Source organism: Takifugu rubripes, chromosome 8 (genome assembly GCF_901000725.2).
Source record: "Takifugu rubripes chromosome 8, fTakRub1.2, whole genome shotgun sequence".
Taxonomy (NCBI): Eukaryota; Metazoa; Chordata; class Actinopteri; order Tetraodontiformes; family Tetraodontidae; genus Takifugu; species Takifugu rubripes.
This window is the reverse complement of record NC_042292.1, coordinates 2824083-2841554: the sequence shown is the minus strand read 5'-3', so window position 1 is coordinate 2841554 and position 17472 is coordinate 2824083. Positions and strand designations below refer to the sequence as shown.

General features: G+C 40.5%; 1 long non-coding RNA gene across 1 annotated transcript in view; it reads right to left on the bottom strand.

The window, feature by feature from the left end:
* Positions 1-1221: 1221 nt before the first annotated feature.
* LOC115250848 (uncharacterized) overlaps positions 1222-17472 on the bottom strand; it is a 28003-nt gene continuing 11752 nt past the window's right edge. The window contains exons 2-3 of the long non-coding RNA XR_003889408.1: positions 3512-3596; positions 1222-2462 (exon numbers count right to left, since the gene is read on the bottom strand). This is a non-coding gene — a long non-coding RNA (uncharacterized lncRNA). The remainder of the gene's footprint in view (positions 2463-3511; positions 3597-17472) is intronic.

The following is a 17472-nucleotide window of genomic DNA, read 5'->3' as shown; positions in this document are numbered from 1 at the left end:
ATACCTAAATGTGATGGAAACCATTAATAGCAGGGACAACATTCCTCATCGTTTTTACTGGGTGGAAAACACACTTGACGTCATATTTTTTTACTAACTAAATTTACAAACTGTTCCAACATTCTTGTCATCTTTCAAAATGGATTTCTGGTTAAACAAGCTTACATTAGGCATCGCTGGGACCAATGATACCCAGCTTTTAGTTATCAAATATTATAAAAGATATATACCATTAATATAGTTATGGATTTGATCAGTCAGTCTCAGATGTACTTGGAAGAAATTGCAAAGTGCAGAAACGACAGGTGTTGCGATACGCAGCCACTGGAAACAAACTGGTTCAGTTGTGAAAATGCTGCAGTTATCATTATTTTTCTTTTATAATGAACTTCCCACAAAAAAAAACAGATGGATTATTTTATATACTTTATGTTGCCATGTATTTGATACCAAACAATCTTAAGAATGTTAACAGTCTCTCAGGCAACTGACATTTTGAAACCATCAGCCAGTTGGTGGTCAGAACTTTCAATGTGTCTTTTTCAGCTATTGTGAAAATCCATTTCCCTGCAGCCGGCATGCAGACACTCCAATTAGAGGCATACCTAAATAACATTTTGGACCCCCAAACACACTCATACAGTTCATACACGCTGAGAGAGGCAGCTCATCCCACTGCAGACCTCCACCCCCACACCCTGCTGATCCACACAAACATTCACAATGACATGATCTGGTGCCAGTGATCTGGTGCCAGTGATCTGGTGCCAGCCATGGCCACAGTATATAAACTGTCTACTGTCAATCTGTTCCTGTAAATAATACATTGTAAGACTGAAGTTGCGGGCCGTATGAAATCTTACCGCGGGCCGTGATTGGCCCCCGGGCCGGACTTTGGACATGCCTGGTATATACAGTAACCTTTATTTTATTTGCATATTTATGTTGGGAAAGTGAGTCAAGTGGAAATTCAATGTCCGAGAAGTGCTGAGTTGTCACATTGAAAAAGAAAAACACAAACATCGCAGCCATCCTCCGGTTGTGTGAAGAGGATACAGTACATGCAATTTCGAGCATTATTTATAGGTGAGAGAAACAGTGTCCTGGACTACAGCAGCACTGGATTCAGTTTGACAGGTAGGAAAGTCTGGTCAGATGTGTGGATTTGGTTTTTTTTATTCAACAAGATTTCATTATTTTTAAAGAAAGACACTGAAAATATTTTGACAGTTGCAAGTAGACCACATGAAACATTGGCAACACCTTGTTTTTGCTATTATTACTAATGCTTGGTCCCTAGTTTTAAGACTTATTGCTGCTTGTGTTTCACCATGTCAGGGTTTCAACAAAATTAGTTTCAGTCTTGCATATTTCCATGGTATTTAATGAACAAAAGAAAAAACTGCCATGTATACAAGACATGCCAAAATCAGGACGCTAACAATAGCAGGATGTTCCATAAAGAAGAGAGAGAGAGAAAGAGACAGAGAAATAGAGATCCCAAGACAAAGTTAATGAAGAAATAAATTCTACAATATTTAGTTTTGTTGATAAAACCAGATCAGAACAATTGGCTGCTTGTCTGCAGAATCCCTGTAGAGTCCATTTCCTCAATTCTTTGTGATGCTACACAGATGCTTTTGTTTTTAGTTGCTAATGCAACTGAGCCCATGTAATGTGGTGGGTGAAGCACAAACGTGTTATCATGGTAACTAGGGCAACTAATCTCTTAAAGAAATATTCAAACAGTGTAAACATACTGTATTTGTCACAGACACAATCAACCAGTGGGCAGAGCACATTGCTTCATCTTTGGGCCTCCTTTGTCTTTGTCCCACCTGGGGAAGAGATTAGGAGGTTTGGTGAACAGTCTTCAAAGAAATGCCACAACAATCTCAGCTCTCAGCCGTATTATCTACTGTGAGTTCCATATATGAAGAGGTTGAAACAACAATGTCAACATTCTCGCTCTGTTTCCTCTTATCCTGTTGTTTCACTGAATTTTGTAGATGTTGCGAGTGGAACCTGCAGTCTTTTCATCCAGGGTGCTGACAGACATGTGCCTGAAAATCATAACATCTACTAGGGCTTTACTGAAGGACAAAGACGTTGTTGACACCATCTGAGTGACGAGGACAAGGAAGACAGACACAGTTATTGTCGTCAACAGAAAATCCACCTGATTCTCAGGGTCAGAACAATGCAAATACACTCAGAGAAGAAAATTCCAGAGGCTCATTTGGGTGCGGGGATTCAACAGCCAAATCATTTCAAGGCGAGGAAGCTGTTCGTTAAGCTCCGTGATCTGACCTGTTCAGCAGGATGCTGCTGAAGAAGGACCCGCCACTGGGTTACAGTTCAGGAAAGAACATGCAGAATCCCCACGCAGTTGTTAGAAACTTGAGTAGCCTTGCCTAGAAACCCAAGGAACAGGGAGTTGCCGGCCTGGCTGCCTGGGTGCTCTGGAAAAGCAAAACAGATAATTCAGGCCAGGAGCCAAACAAAGCGGCTGACCCGACATGTGCGGTATCATTGCCTCGCATGTTTTCCTGCAACAAGGTCAACTTTATAAGACTTACTGAAGTAGCACCAAATGCAAAAATCAATTCTAGCTGAAAATAAATGTGAAAAAGGGATGGCGGGGGGAGAAGATGTTGAAAAGAGGTGTCGTCAGTGCTGTCAGCATTAAAAAGGATAGACGGAAAGCACAAACGTGACAAAAAACCCCACAAACATCTCTCTTCTACGACCTTTCTCTTCCTTTTCTCTTCCCACAACAGGAGCATTAGAATCAATTAGGAATGGGGCCGGACCAAGAAAAAAAAAATTGTAAAAACAAAACAGTACGAGCTTGAATCAAGAAAAAGAATGAAGTGCGGTTGTCTGAATTTCCTTGGATAAATTAAACCCAGCATGTCCACACTCTGCATGTTCAGGGTTCCTCTTCCACTCCAAACACTTGGGAAGCTTTACTGGTGCCAGCCGCAACAACTAACCTCTCGCCCTCAACAATCTGCCAGGACACTCCCTGCTTGATTAGATTTCCTGCTGCGGGTCAAAAGGATAGAAGTAAGGGGAAAAATGCAGAGGTAGAGGGGAGAGAAGGGAAAAATGGGAGAGGGAGCCTGGATGGGAAGATTACCAGCACACAGGCCGCCGTTGCCCTCTCTGCTCACCATAAAAAATGTGGTCAGATCAAAGCTCTCCACATTCTTGCAAGATTGGATAGGAAGACACTAGTCAGGCAGATCGGAAAAGTACAGACACACGATCCCCACTTTGACCCATGAAAAACTTTGTTAGACATTAAAATAATCAAATAATACACATAAACAGCATTTTATCCTCTCCTGGCAGTTGGACAACAGCTAAAAGGGTCTAAAGTCAACCTGCTATTGATAAAGAGCAAAGAAAAGATGGGTGAGTAGCTGCAGCATCAAATGTCTAGAGATAATTGGTTTTCGGCCCTAACGGTTTCATACAATAAGCTTTCGGTAGGCATTTACGGTACCTTTAAATCATCTGCCATCAAGTTTCAGCTGTCTCTTGTGAGCAAATCCTCTTCTTTCTTCTTCTCTTTCTGTGCCACAACAGAACTAAAATCATGGTAATTACTTAATGCAGGACTCACAAGAGAACGTTACATCTGCAGATGTATTCCATCATGTTTATGCACTACTGCTAATAGCAGAAATGTACGGTAAATGTACAATGTTACTGATATTTGTGTCTGTAATCAGATGAGCACACCTTTCTAGAATCCAATACCTCCTGAATATTTGCACGCACGATCATTGATGAACAACAGTGGCATGTTTTCGTTCTACTGGCTATTTTGAGTGCCTGATAATCAGCAGCACGAGTTGCTGAACAAAAATAAACTGTTTATTTAGCATAAAACCACTTCAAATCAAGAGGTTGAGCCTCTTGATGCAAGCACAAAGAGCCCATTTCCACAAGACACATTGATTTTTAAGTGTTAAGATGATCTACCGGTCACTAGATCCATTAATACATAATGGTCCTATTAAAGTCAGCATCCAGTTGAGATCATGAGAGGCATTCGTGTCACTCGCAGTTTTCATCTGGCACATTTCTGCTAACCATACTGCATAAAACTTGCTTGGTTTAGTGACAAAAACAAAAAAAATCTTAAATCTGGATAAAACATGCAGCTAAAAATGACTATTTGGGCTATGACTATGTCAATTTTGGGGGTTAAATTAGGTGTTGACGCCAAATGAGGCAGTAATGGCTGAGCAATTCACAGTAATCTGGGAAAGCAGATTCGATTGACTGGGGGGATCTCGGGATGTGCAAAGACCGATGGTTCAGCAAGCAGGTCCTGCTTATGATTCTGGTCCTGGTCTCAGGCTCTGTTGTTTGGGGGTCAGGCTCTGGTTTTTGTAAAGCAACATCCAGCATGAATAAAGAAACATGGATCTATCTATCTGTACGCAATCAGGGAAAGGGTCAGAATCAGATGTGTAAAATGGATTTGGCGTTCTAAATAGCAAACAGGATCTAGTGTGTGCCCCCCCCCCCCCCCCCTCCATTTCTCGGCACTAAGCAATGATGTTGATAAAGAGTGACTATAAACACAGACACAATAAAATCCTAAATCAGCCTTTCAAATGCATCGACCTAAATCAAAGATTGAAAACCTAAATGGGGCCCAATTAATCCACTCCTGGAACAACGAGCTCCTGAGACTTGTTATAATGGTGGCACGCTCTGTGATCATAGATATCAAATGGAAAGATAGGAGACTTCGTCCTGGGTCCTGCATTTCACTTTTCAACGGTGCGTCCATGTTATAGATTTCAACACCAGTTTTAGGCTGGAGTTATCTTAATCGCACCCGCTTGTGTCAAAACCAATCAAACAGGATGTTTTGTTTTCTGATAATTGCTATGCTATCCTGGCACACTGACCAGTGCCCACAGGGGATGACCTACTTCTCTAAAAGAGCACACTATTCTTCTGGTTAATGACTTATCACGTGTCTGTGTGTGTATACGTGCGCTTTAATAGCTGAGTGTGTCACTCTGTCAGCGTGTCAGCGTGTCAGAGAGCACCGGGCGGCGGCGATGTGACACAGTTTACCGTGTCTTCCTGTTTCATATCACCCAAGTGTCTCAAAAGTTTTGGCACAAATGAATACAGAGGTGTTGTAAATCCCACAGACAGTTACTCTCGAAGGAAGTGGAACTTTGACCCCGAGGTCACTGACCGTGAGATCCAGACACATCAGCAGGAAGTGAGCCCCCCCCCCACTCCCCCAATGGAGTTAAATCAGGCCAACAGACGTTGATCTTGCACGCTGTTCTACACAGATAGCAGAGAAACCACACCACAGCATCACACAAATTCAGTTACTGGGAGATGGTGAGGGACACACACACACACACACACACACGCAGGTATGCGGTAGAAGAAAATGTCAATTAGAACATGGGTTGGAATGAAGTCGGGTGAACTTGGTTTATTGCGGCATTAATTGAAGAGGTATGAGAGGTGGAAACCCAATCCTGGAAGCTGGAATCCATCAGAAAGCTGAGGAAAAACAGATCTCTGCCTGGACCCTGTCACAGCAGAGCAAGGGAAAGGAGCAGGACTGGCACTCCATGCAGTATTTTAGAGGATACCTCCAAATAAAAATAATAGTTTCGAGGTTATTCATCTAGAATTCAGTAATATTTTGAAGTTAATCTCGTATGTGTGAAGCCGCCCATCGGAAGCAGTCACTGGCAAACTACAGTACATTTAGGCAGCTTGTCAGGGTGGAGGGATGGAGAGAAAAGAGAGAAGAAAACATTTCATATTTCAGCAAAAACTGCTGACTCAGGTAGCTGCCACTCCTCCCAAGGTCACAGGGGTTTGGGGAATGAGAACATGTGAGCAGGCAATTTAGTTGTGATGAAAAGACTAGAAGCATCTGATTTTAAAGTGGAATTATTCAAGTAATAAGTGCCCGAGTGAAGATACAAATGTATGCATGCACATATTTTCTTTGAAAAGGAAACAACTGAATGACGTGTTCCAGTGTACAAGCTGTACTGATGACACTGCAAGGTTAATAATGGACAGCATGGACGTCAGTGAGTCGATGGTCATCAGTGTTGTTTTGCACTTGTGGCTAATCTAGAAACACTGTAAGGTACTTTTGACTATTTTGGCAAATTTAGTGCTCAAGTGATTAGGCTACTGAGGGAAAGAACAGAAATGTGCTATGGCTCATCTGACATTTTCAGCGAGGCTTGATAACAATGGGGGACACGGAGGGCTCCGGTGGCGTAGTTAGCAAGGTGACGACGCCCAGGGGACCCTTGATGAGTGACAGCTATTAGCTGTACTTTTTTTAATTGGAGCTCCAAATTAATTTTTGTTGTAATATCAAAAATATGTACCTGTAATACTTCAGAAAACCAAGAAATTGTTCTCATATTGAAAGGTGTAAGAAGCCAATACCCACATCAAATGTTCTCATTTTTAGTATTAACCCATTTAATCCCAAATTTTTCCCAGACACAAAAATATCCAAATCATGTGTCATTAGTATCCCTTTGAAACAATCAATCATAATTTTTAGAAATTTTCATGGAAAAGTGTGTGAAAAAGTGTGTTTTATGATCGGTCACAATTGTGACCGGTGGGATACTGTGTTGTATCAACCAATGGACAGACTGAATATAGGTCTATTTGACCTGTGCAGTGTGTTTGTGTGTGTGTGTGTGTGTGTGTGTGTGTGTGTGTGTGTGTGTGTGTTTGTGTGTGTGTTTGTGTGTGTGTGTAAGCATGCGAGTGTGTGCGCACGTGCGTGTGTGTGAGCGCGAGTGTATAAAACCCTTATATCAAAGGCTAGTTATTATCACTTTTAAAAGCCTTATACTATCGGCTAGCAATATGAATATTTGGAGCACCGTTATGAATATTGAGGTTAAGACAAAAAACAACAACAATCATCAATGTATTTCAACATTGTAACTTTAGTGCAGCTTACTTTAGTGCAACATTCATTTGAAAATGTTCATTTTTAGTGCAAAATTCATTTGAACACATTCATTTTTAGTGCAGTATACATTGAACACACTGAACATGGAGGTAAACATTTAGGATAGAGGTAGCCGGCTGAACATGCTTTCAAGTATAGGCCTACACTGACTGACTGAACAACAAAATAAAATAGGTTGTAGAACAAAGAGCAAAGCAACACCTTGAATAACTAAAAAATAACATCTTTTCCTGGAACATTTATGACATTTTGATGGGTATTTTTTTTCAGCTTTTCTTCCTAGACTCCAAAGTACTGTTTGTTTGTAACTGTATGCAACCACTTGTGTGTGTGTATGTGTGTGCATGCTTGTGAACTCTATGTCCAACTGCATTCTCCTGTCTTTCCTGTTTTTCTTCTACACTCCATGGTACAGCTTGAAGCACTCAATGTGCAGTGGTACTTTGCATTTCTCACATGCATAGGTTGTGCGTTTCTCACAATTGAAACTGATTGCAATGCTGCATGCCTTGTCTGGGAACTCATCTTGATCCAACACATCAAGAACTTGACTCAAAGTAAATCTAAAAGAAAACACAGCAGAAAGTTTGGTAGTTAGCTAGCTAGTCTTCCTGGGGTCCGTGTGTGTGTGGTGTGCGTGTGTGTGCCTACCTGTAATTGCGTGTGTGCGTGCATGTGTGGAAAGTTAGGTAGAATTAGTTAGCTAGCTAGTCGTGTGTGTGTGTGTGTCTGTGTGTACAATTAGGTACAAAGTTAGGTAGCAGCAGAAAGTAAGGTAGAACAGTTAGCCTATGTGTATTAGCATGTAGATACAATGGGTTATCCCACCGGTCACTATTGTTGCCAGTGACATGTTTGTGAGTTCTATGACCACATTAAACAAAGTTGAGTAATTGCAAATGCATATATCAATACTAGACACCTTAAACATGATGTGTACCAAAAATCTATGTCCTATCTTTATGTTAACATATTTTACTAACCTTTTCTGTGGGAGCTTTCTTGCCGCCATCCTCTTCTCTTGGCGCAAACACGAAGTGAACAGCTCTGGTCATGTGACAATTTACAGTAAATGTGCGACACTGCACATATTTCATTGAGACCCTTTATTATTTCAATATCTGCTGGAAATGCATTGATAGATCATTTAGTAACATTTTTATAGCCTTAGAAATGAAACATTTTTTTACGGTCACTATTGTGACCGGTGGGATTAAATGGGTTAAGTGGCAAACAAACTAACTATGATGTGACATCTTAAAATATTTAAAATAAAAGGAACATTTGTGAGAAGAGGAAATGTTTTCAGAAGTGGCAAAACAACATCGACAAAAATTGGAGATACAACTTTTAATTGTTTAAGAGATGTATATGAGTAAACATACTTGATTATATGCCCAGTGTAATGTAGTGATGCTTCCAAGCAAACACGCACACGCCACCAAAGGAGATGGCTATCATCAGAAAAAATAGCATCACATAGCCACAAACTATCAAAAGGGACCACTTTTATAGTTCTCTTTTAACATGACCAAAGATACCAGAGGGATTGAGGGCAACAACCACTGGAGCTGGAAAGCTCTGTCTGTCTGTCATTTGGTGGCAGCATTCTGCTTTTGCCTTCAATGGAAAACTCCAATGTCAGCATTTTACACACACACACACACAAACACACGAAGAGCACAGATCATCTCCAGATGTCCAATAGGAGAGAGACATAAATAGGGTAACAACTTTGGAGGGGAGTGTTACGGAGTCAAGCTGAATCAGATGAGAGACTCGTGGCTGTCTGTCTGTATGGATTAGCAATTACACACACATGCATGCACACGCATTTTGATTTGCCTCAGGAATCCTGCAGGTTTCATACAATCAGTGATGTGTAAGGTAATCTAATCCTTTTTTTTTCCATCCACCAGCTGTATCATGTGCTTGACATTAAATAATCCCACATATGGACAGAAGTAAAAACAAATCCCCAAAAAAAGGATCTAGAACAGAATTAGTAACAGAATTAGTTACATAAGGTAGGCACGTGTACATGCATGTAACGTTTGGCTTTTTTTCAGGGGATTACGCCACATGGTAAATAGGACTTTTTGTCCTGTCAGGAACTCTGAAAAGATGATCGGATCACTTTAAAATCTGAATAACAGGCCGACTACATGCAGAAGCTCACTAGCTTGATGTTAATGTAGAAGCACAGAAACAAAGTGTCACCACATTTGATAAAGGTTATTCTAATACTTTAAATTCCCACTGAAATCTGTCATTATGTAATATTGTAACTGCTCCTTAATCTGCCAACAAATATGAATATTTCTAGACCTTGTCATCACGGCACAGTTGGCCAGATGGTCGGAACATCATGGAAAGATGTTTCCACACATGTCCTGACATCACCACCAACCATGTACACACTGTAGACATCTGCCTGGAGCCACAACACAACCGTAGATGTGTTTTTAGTGTTTAAAATCTGATCAAAGGCTCACACAGGTTCATGATTCCAATCTATAGATGGTGACGAATCATTATCTTTGTTCACAAGAAGGTGAAGTAGAGTGAAAGAGATTAACACCAAATATCACCCCAAAGCTAGAGTCATCTGGAAGCTGTAACATCACCCCTGCATCGTGCGACTGCAGAAGAAATTAAATGACAAGCAAAGATTAAATGACGTGGGAAGCAGAGGGAATGTGATATGTTCATTGCCAATTGTGTAAGTGAAAAACAACCTTCCTACCACATGACATCCTTAAAAAAGAGAGTTCCAAAGTGAGACCATAGTTATTCCTACATTTATTGACAACAGGTCCTGGGGTGGGAGAAGGAGCTAACGCCCACAGTTTTACAAAGCTGACTCTAAATATAATATAATGATACTCATGGTTCTGTCCAAACACAGTACCCCCCCCCCCCCCCACACACACACAAACAAACGCCAATTAGTGATTGTGTATTTGACCTCTGCATTAAACCCATCGTTTACTTACCAGTAGTGAATACACAAGCCAGTGGGTAGCACTTTACTGCACCCGCGGAGCAAAAGGGATTGGGTACTTTGCTCAGGGCACCCCAATTCATTTCCTCTGAGTCAGGAGCTGGACTTATTAGTGTCCTCAGGCTTGTTTATTTTGGACAACCTACAGTTATGTCAGATCTGTGGAGCCTGGCTATCACAGGTCCATTCCAGCTACATTTTCATGTGTTATATATGCTCAGGGGAGCAGTCAAGGGTTGAGGGCCTTGCTCAGGGGCCCTCAGTTGTGGTGATGTGGGTGGGCAAAAGTGGCAGCTTTCACTATCTCGTATAAATCCTGCGTTTCTGGAAATTTCCTCTGTAGCCTAATTAATTAGGGTTGATTTCAACAAATATGACCAAAAAAGTGGTTTAACAAGCAATACTAGCCTTGTAGTGTCCCTGACTGCATTTCTAGGTTTAAAGGAAGCATACATTACTTGTATGCTACTAGTGTACTTGATTCGTCTCATTTCTGACTTCGGCTTGAGAAAACACTAGCAGATGTGGATTCAGCTGAACAACAAACAGGGAAGGAAACCGCTAACTACAGTTTAAAAACAATGTGGAAAGCTTCACCCTCTTCATTGTGCTGTTTCTTTCAGTTAAAATCTAAGTTCTGCAAGGGTAAATTCTAACAACACAGGTCATTCTTGGATTAAAGAGATTCCAAGAAAAGGTGCTAATCCTGCAAACTGATCGATCTGTTTTGAGGGTTTTGCAAAGAGCAACTGGGAGACTGTGCAGAACTAAGGATTTTTCTTATTTATTTTGATATTTCTTCCTGTGTGTGCGTGTGTGTGTGAGAGAGAGAGAGAGAGAGAGACAGAGACAGAGAGAGACAGAGGAAGCAGGGCGTGAGACCACAGTAGGATTTCTCTGGCTGCACCTAAAAAGAATCTTTCAGCGGGGGGACCCTCCCTTCCTTGTCCCACACCCTCCCTTTAGACCTCCACCCAGGCCTCACTGGCTTTTTCACTCAGGGCTGAGCATCCACTCTGGGCAGAGTGCATTAATTAATAATTATTCTTTTTAATTATTAATTATGTGAACGGTCATCGAGAAATGCGAATCCACTGATGGATATATTGTCTAGGCTATGGCTATGTGACTGCTGGTGTTAATTAGCTGGAGTGATATTCTCATTTATTTATTTATTTATTTATTTTAAAAAGCATGGCACACATGGCCACGAGATAATTCACCTGCAGTATCAGGAGGAAATATAATTAAATCAATTCAAATGTGTCCATGTTAACGAGCAACAGTCTCTGCATGGAAATGTCTGTATGAATGATCTCAAAATTGTCACCAGAGAGGCTGTATCATATAGTGGGAACAACAGAATAAATAGAATTGAGACATACCGCCTATCCAGCCATGACACCTTGGAGCTGCTATCTTGGTTTGCTGTATTAAATGTTACGATGTGCAGAATGGGCAGATACAAGTTCCGTCTACACAAAGCACTGGATGAAATCAAATATGGGTTTTTGCAGTTGACAAGACACCTACAGACATTTTTGATTGTAGTGGACGCTACATAAATAAATAAACATGAATAGACCAGACAAGTCACTGACCAGCTGTTTGGTGTGTGTGTGTGTATGTCTCAAGTGTCCTGCTGGAGCGTAAAAGGCTTCTTAGATGCCGCTGGGGCCTCCCATCAATGAATGATAGCCTGCTTTTTTATGTTGTTGCTGTTGTTCTGCCAGCAACAACATCAGGTGGCATCAGGTCTTGCCTCCTTCTTTTTACTTCCTCCTCTGATACTTGTTTTCCCAATATTGTTTTATATGGCACAGATGTCCTTCTTAGATTTTTGTTTGGCAATCATTTGGACGATTTGTCCTTGACACACCCAGATTATTTCAGAGAATTTCATTTTGCAATTTTGCTCTGTCTCTACACTCACCACGGTGATAAAAGCAGCAATGCACTAATTTCATATTTGAATACTGCACCTGTTGTCACTTGCACGAAATATGTCTTGGTAGAGGCCCGCTGGACAAACATCTTAGTAAATCGGGCCCCGAGTCTGCTACAGCACACCACCCACAAAGGAAACAGCTCTATCCATCTTTCTATTATCCCTCTGTCAACATGTTGATTGCACATGAAGGCAGACTGAGAGGCCAGAGGTCAGGAGGCCACGGATCTTCACGCACTGTTCAATAAGAAGAAGAAGAACCCCTGGTAGAATAACAGCTTCCCTGCATGCTGACCATCTTGTCAAGACTGGTGAATTATCTGTGTGTGTGTGTGTGTGTGTGTGTGTGTGTGCGTGTGTGTGTGTGTGTGTGTGTGCGCACGCGTGTGCGCTGTTTATGAAGGGGGCTGACTGTTCATATGACTTGTCAGGTGATGTATGTTAGCGGCTACCTGCAGTGCAGGCTGTTTTGATGTGCACGTCTGACTCAATTTTCAGGATAAAATACCTTATAAGGAAGCTGTAATTAACTCACATCAAAAAAGAAGAGACACTCAAACTGACACAAGTCTGTGAATCCTGTCTTTTGGAAAATTATAGCGGTTAATTAAATAACAATACAGGCATATCTTCAATAGGAGTTAATACAAATGTAGGTTGAATTCAAAATGAATTAGGATTCATGTAGAAAATATATCTGTAGTTGAATCTCAAACAAGGATTATGTCATTCTTAGTGTTGGTTATTTACAGTCAAGTTCAACTGAAATTGGTTGTCAGTGCCTGCTATTCATGAGTACAAAAGACATCAGTTCAAGGATATTTTCTCCTTTTTCAGTGTTACACGTGGTCGCTTGGTACCATTGCAAAACTCGATTGCATCAGCAGATTTAGTGAAACTGCCATGTCAGAATGCGCTCCCAACAGTGGCTTTACTGCAGATCTTTGTGAGAATGCAGGCAGTTAATAAATGTAATATATGGAAAAAAGTAAAAACCTTGGAATGCAGTCAACATGACTGTCTAATTAGATCAGGTTTCACCTGTAATCCAAGCTGTGAGTTCAATCTGAAGCTCAATGTTTTCTACGCTCCACAATTTAACAACTCATCTCCTGGCTAAGATGGGCAAAAAAGTGAGAAAAGTCATTTGCCTGGATTTTTGGTAGCGCCAGAGTCCAACATAAGCCCAGCCGCCAAACAAAGAACACAGTGGCATTAGGCAGTGAGCAGCTAAGACTAGGAGAGATGAGTTGGTATAAGCGATCACAGGCATGTATAACCGTGTTGGGTCTGCGCTCTACAGTCTGCATGCTTGTGTGTGGGTGGGTGGGTGGGTGTGTGTGTGTGTGTGTTCTCTGGATAGCTGTATAATAATGTCAGCAGATTCATGTAGTGAAGCCTTTCATGAGAGCTGCAGGTATCGCTGAACCAGCCCATACCTCAGCTGCTGTCATTTCTTTTTCTAAACCCTTTCCTACTCTCATCCTACCTGCTACCACCCCTTCCCACCTCCCACCCAGTGTATCTGTTCTGACAGGCTCACTCTTAAAATTCCACACATTCTCTTCCCTCTTGCAGTTTGTCTTTTGTCTTTCAACAAAGCTTGATTAAAAGTCAGAGCATATCGAAACTGGCTGCCCCCCCATCCCTTTTTGTCTTTAATCTCTATGACTTCCTTTTCAACTTCATTCCTCGATTCTTTGCTCACCTTTATCTCAACACAGGCAGGACACTTCAGCAATGTTAAGCAGTCTTAACACTGTTTTCTCATGTTCAGGCTGAGACCTACGAGTTTGTGCTGCTCAGCATGGGCCGGAATATTAACGTGACCGCCTCATAAGGGAAGAAAAACTCCAGGCCATAAGAGATTAACTCACACTGGGAGAAACAAATAAACCACCATATATACGATTTTATAGAATAAATTACAGTTTACAAACATTCCAATTTCTAAAATAGGGCCAAAGCATTGACAGACCTCAAATTCCATCTGCTGGCCCTACAAATCTAGATTGTTGAGGGTTTTTTTTTAAATTATTACTTCCTGCATGCATGCTCCTGTCTGGCTTCTACCTTCTTTTGATTCACCTTAAAAAGTTAAGGTCCTTTTGATTGGCTGGGAAAATGCTTTTTACGACTGTATAATTGTGTTTATCCACCATACCATGTTCACGATTGAGGTGTCAAACACCGCACCCATCACATTCAATCTTGCTGGTTTCATGACATTCCATCATAGATAACACATCAGGACACTCATTTGGTCATGGCTTATTTGGATCAAAGGAGACAATCCTCCTTTCAGTCGCCTTTGAATGGCAGCTCAAATATACTCCTTCTGTACCTCTTTCTCCGCCCTATTTTGATGTTAAAATATGCAAAGGAATAAAACATCAGGCTTCTTTGTTTATAATATTACCACATGCCTCTTTCCACGCCACCAGATTTCAGATTTTACTGCACAGACTTTGCACTTTGCCATCACTCAATTTTCTTTTTAGTCACTGGTTCTCTCAGAGAAGCAGAAACAAAATGTAGGGTGTGGCAGCTTACATCAGGCAATGGTGTTGTGTCAGCAAATTATGATAAAAAACAATTGATAATAACTCGAGTTCTGTGCCTTTGACCCAGCGCAGAGTTGTGCCTGCTAATGTTTTCCAGTTGTCCATGTAGAAATGTGCAGAAAGCTTAAACTTGAACAGGTTTATGGCAACAACATTACAAATTTTATGTTGGAATGCTGAAGCAAAAAGCACTACAATTCGAGACCACAAATTAGGAAAGTTTAAAATCAACTAATAAACCCCTATCCATAATATTTGGCAAAATTAAATGTGTAAATGATTCATTTTAATGCAAAAGTGTCTTAAGGTCACACTTGCTCAATGTTGGTGGGTTGGGCTTCTTTGTCATGTTAATATTTTACGGCTGGTAAAGTGTGGCTGTCTTATTTGGAAACAAGGTGAGTGCTCACGTCGACAGAGGTAAGTCTCGCAACTGTAGTGTCTTCAATGTTAAATAAAAAACAATGCATGCCTTAAAGGTTTCATTGACAGGAAATTAGACAGAGAATCTGGAGTTGAGATTTTTTTTACAAAGTACAAAGTGTAATTATAGGCTATGGTAAAAATGTGAAGAAAGAGGACAGATTAATTATACCTGGGTGTGGGAAATATGAACATACTTACATTTATGTTAAGCTATGAATCACACTTTCAGGTTTAATATATCACACTGGCTTACTGTCTGTCAGTGTGATTACCTAAAGGCAAGACTAAAACTTTTACAAAAATTGTATTAAAGGCAATAATTAAGCACGTCAGGCTAATATGTGGAAAGGATCTGCTCTCAGTGTCAATTAAAGTGTAAATATGCCTCAAAACAACTTTATTAGCATATCTAACAACTGTATTTTGGATTCAGAAACAACAAAAAATGTTGTCAAAGTGTTTCAATTCAACATATTTTGTATTGAAAATATTGTACATACATACTATGCAAGAAGGCGGTGCCCGGACATGCAATCCTCTGTAGCAACGACAACAACAGTGGACCAATACGTTGGTGTCATGTGTCTTTCATGCAAACCTGATGCCAATGGACACAAATCATTTTAATATGAGTTGACAAGCTTGTGCCTGATCAAGAAATCTCTCCGGCAATTTCAAGAGCTGTAAATCAGAACCTGTTTCAGAATCTGTTTATAGCTGACATTTTGATATGTTTAAGCCTGATTAATTCAACTTTATTGATTCCTTTGGGATGATATACCTAATATAACTACATAAATATGTGAGTTGGTAAAACATCAAATTCTTTACATTGTTTTATGCCATCAAATTACTATGCTTGCTGAGCTCCTAGGCACAGGTAAATTAAACTCACTAATTAGAAGTAAAGTTTTAGTTTTGGCTTTTGTTTGTGTTAAAAACTGGAAGATTGAATGAGGTGACTGACTTTGTACCCACTCCTCTGAACACCATTACAAATATTGTCAAGTTAGCTTAGTAGCTGAGCAATAGACACCCCCTTAGCCACATTCTTTGATCTATTTGTTATGGACAACTGACATTTTTCTCAAATGGACTTTTTCTCTCCCCTGACAACACACTTAAAGCTTCACATAGAACAGAATGCAGTAGTAAAAGGTGAAGCTAAATTTGGATTAATAGCTAATGAATCAAAGTATGTCGTAAGCAAGGACTCGGTTGTTTGGGCCGAGCGGTTTCCAAAAACATGTAGAGATAAGGAAAGGCCACTGGAAAAGCATGGTTACCTCTATTTTTAGCCCTGTTTGTGATAGATAAGGACCTATCGGTACATATACAACCTTAAAAACAAAAATTCAAATCTTAAAAGTGAGATTCGTTCATCAATGTGATGCATTCTAGTCCCACATTTTGTTGGTGGATACTTGACAGTAGAGCAGGCCGACTTGGCACATTTAGTCACAATCATGACATGCAGCCATTTTGATTTAAAAGCTACACCTGCCTCACTTCATTGCACTCATTTCAAAACTGGAGTCAATAAAAGCGTAGGTCGTGTTTCTACTGACGACATTGACGTTACCCTACTCCCATTTTTACTGAGGAAATGTCCCTGGTCTCTGGTGCTACTTGTTTGGTGCCTGCTTCTTCAAGAAGCAGGCAAGATGCTGAAAAGTGACGTAGACACACTTCAGACAGTGCATTACTGTGATTGGCCAGGGAATTTATGTGACTGCAACAGCAAGCAACAGGTTTCAGGAAACTCATAACCACAATGTTTAAAGCTTTGTAACAGCAATGGTGTGTACTTTTTACTTTTACAGAGTAAGTAATTAGGGTTAGCGATATGGTGATACCCTGGTCAAACAGCAAGATAGAGATGTTTTGGATTGTATAGCACATGAGAGAAGATGGAGCTATTCAGTGAGAACAGTAATAAGAATTACCTAAAAGGATCTCTGATGGGTCCTCAGAGGAACCAGTGGACGGAAATGTGATGTCAAGAAAAGCTAGAAAAAAACACCAAGGATTACTACCAGACACTTGGGGATCAAAATTGAAAAAAAAGGAAAAAAGAGCTGGAAATGGTTGAATTAAATGGGCACTATTTATGGCACCAACCGGCAGGTTGCCACAACTTGGCCACAAAGTTGTTGGAAAGTAATCAGGGGGTCGGAATGTTTTGTGACTTTCGGCATTTTTATGGTACTTATTCAATTCACACTGTGCTTACTTTGTAGAGATGAGTAAATTTAGACATTAATTTTGATGTTTTCCATATGCAAATAATGAGGTGGCTAGTTAACCACCAGCACTAATGCCATCGTCTGCTTACATTTTGCTTCATTTGCTTTGCTATTGTGAAACGCATAAATTCAGGTTGCTAGCAACATTTGATAAATGAAACGAATGTTACTTTGGCTTAAAAAAGTTGTTTTTGTGTGTGGCAGTTAGGTGCTGCAGGTGTGTAATAGAAGAATTTGCTTAAAGCATTCTGGATATGTTCTGACATTGA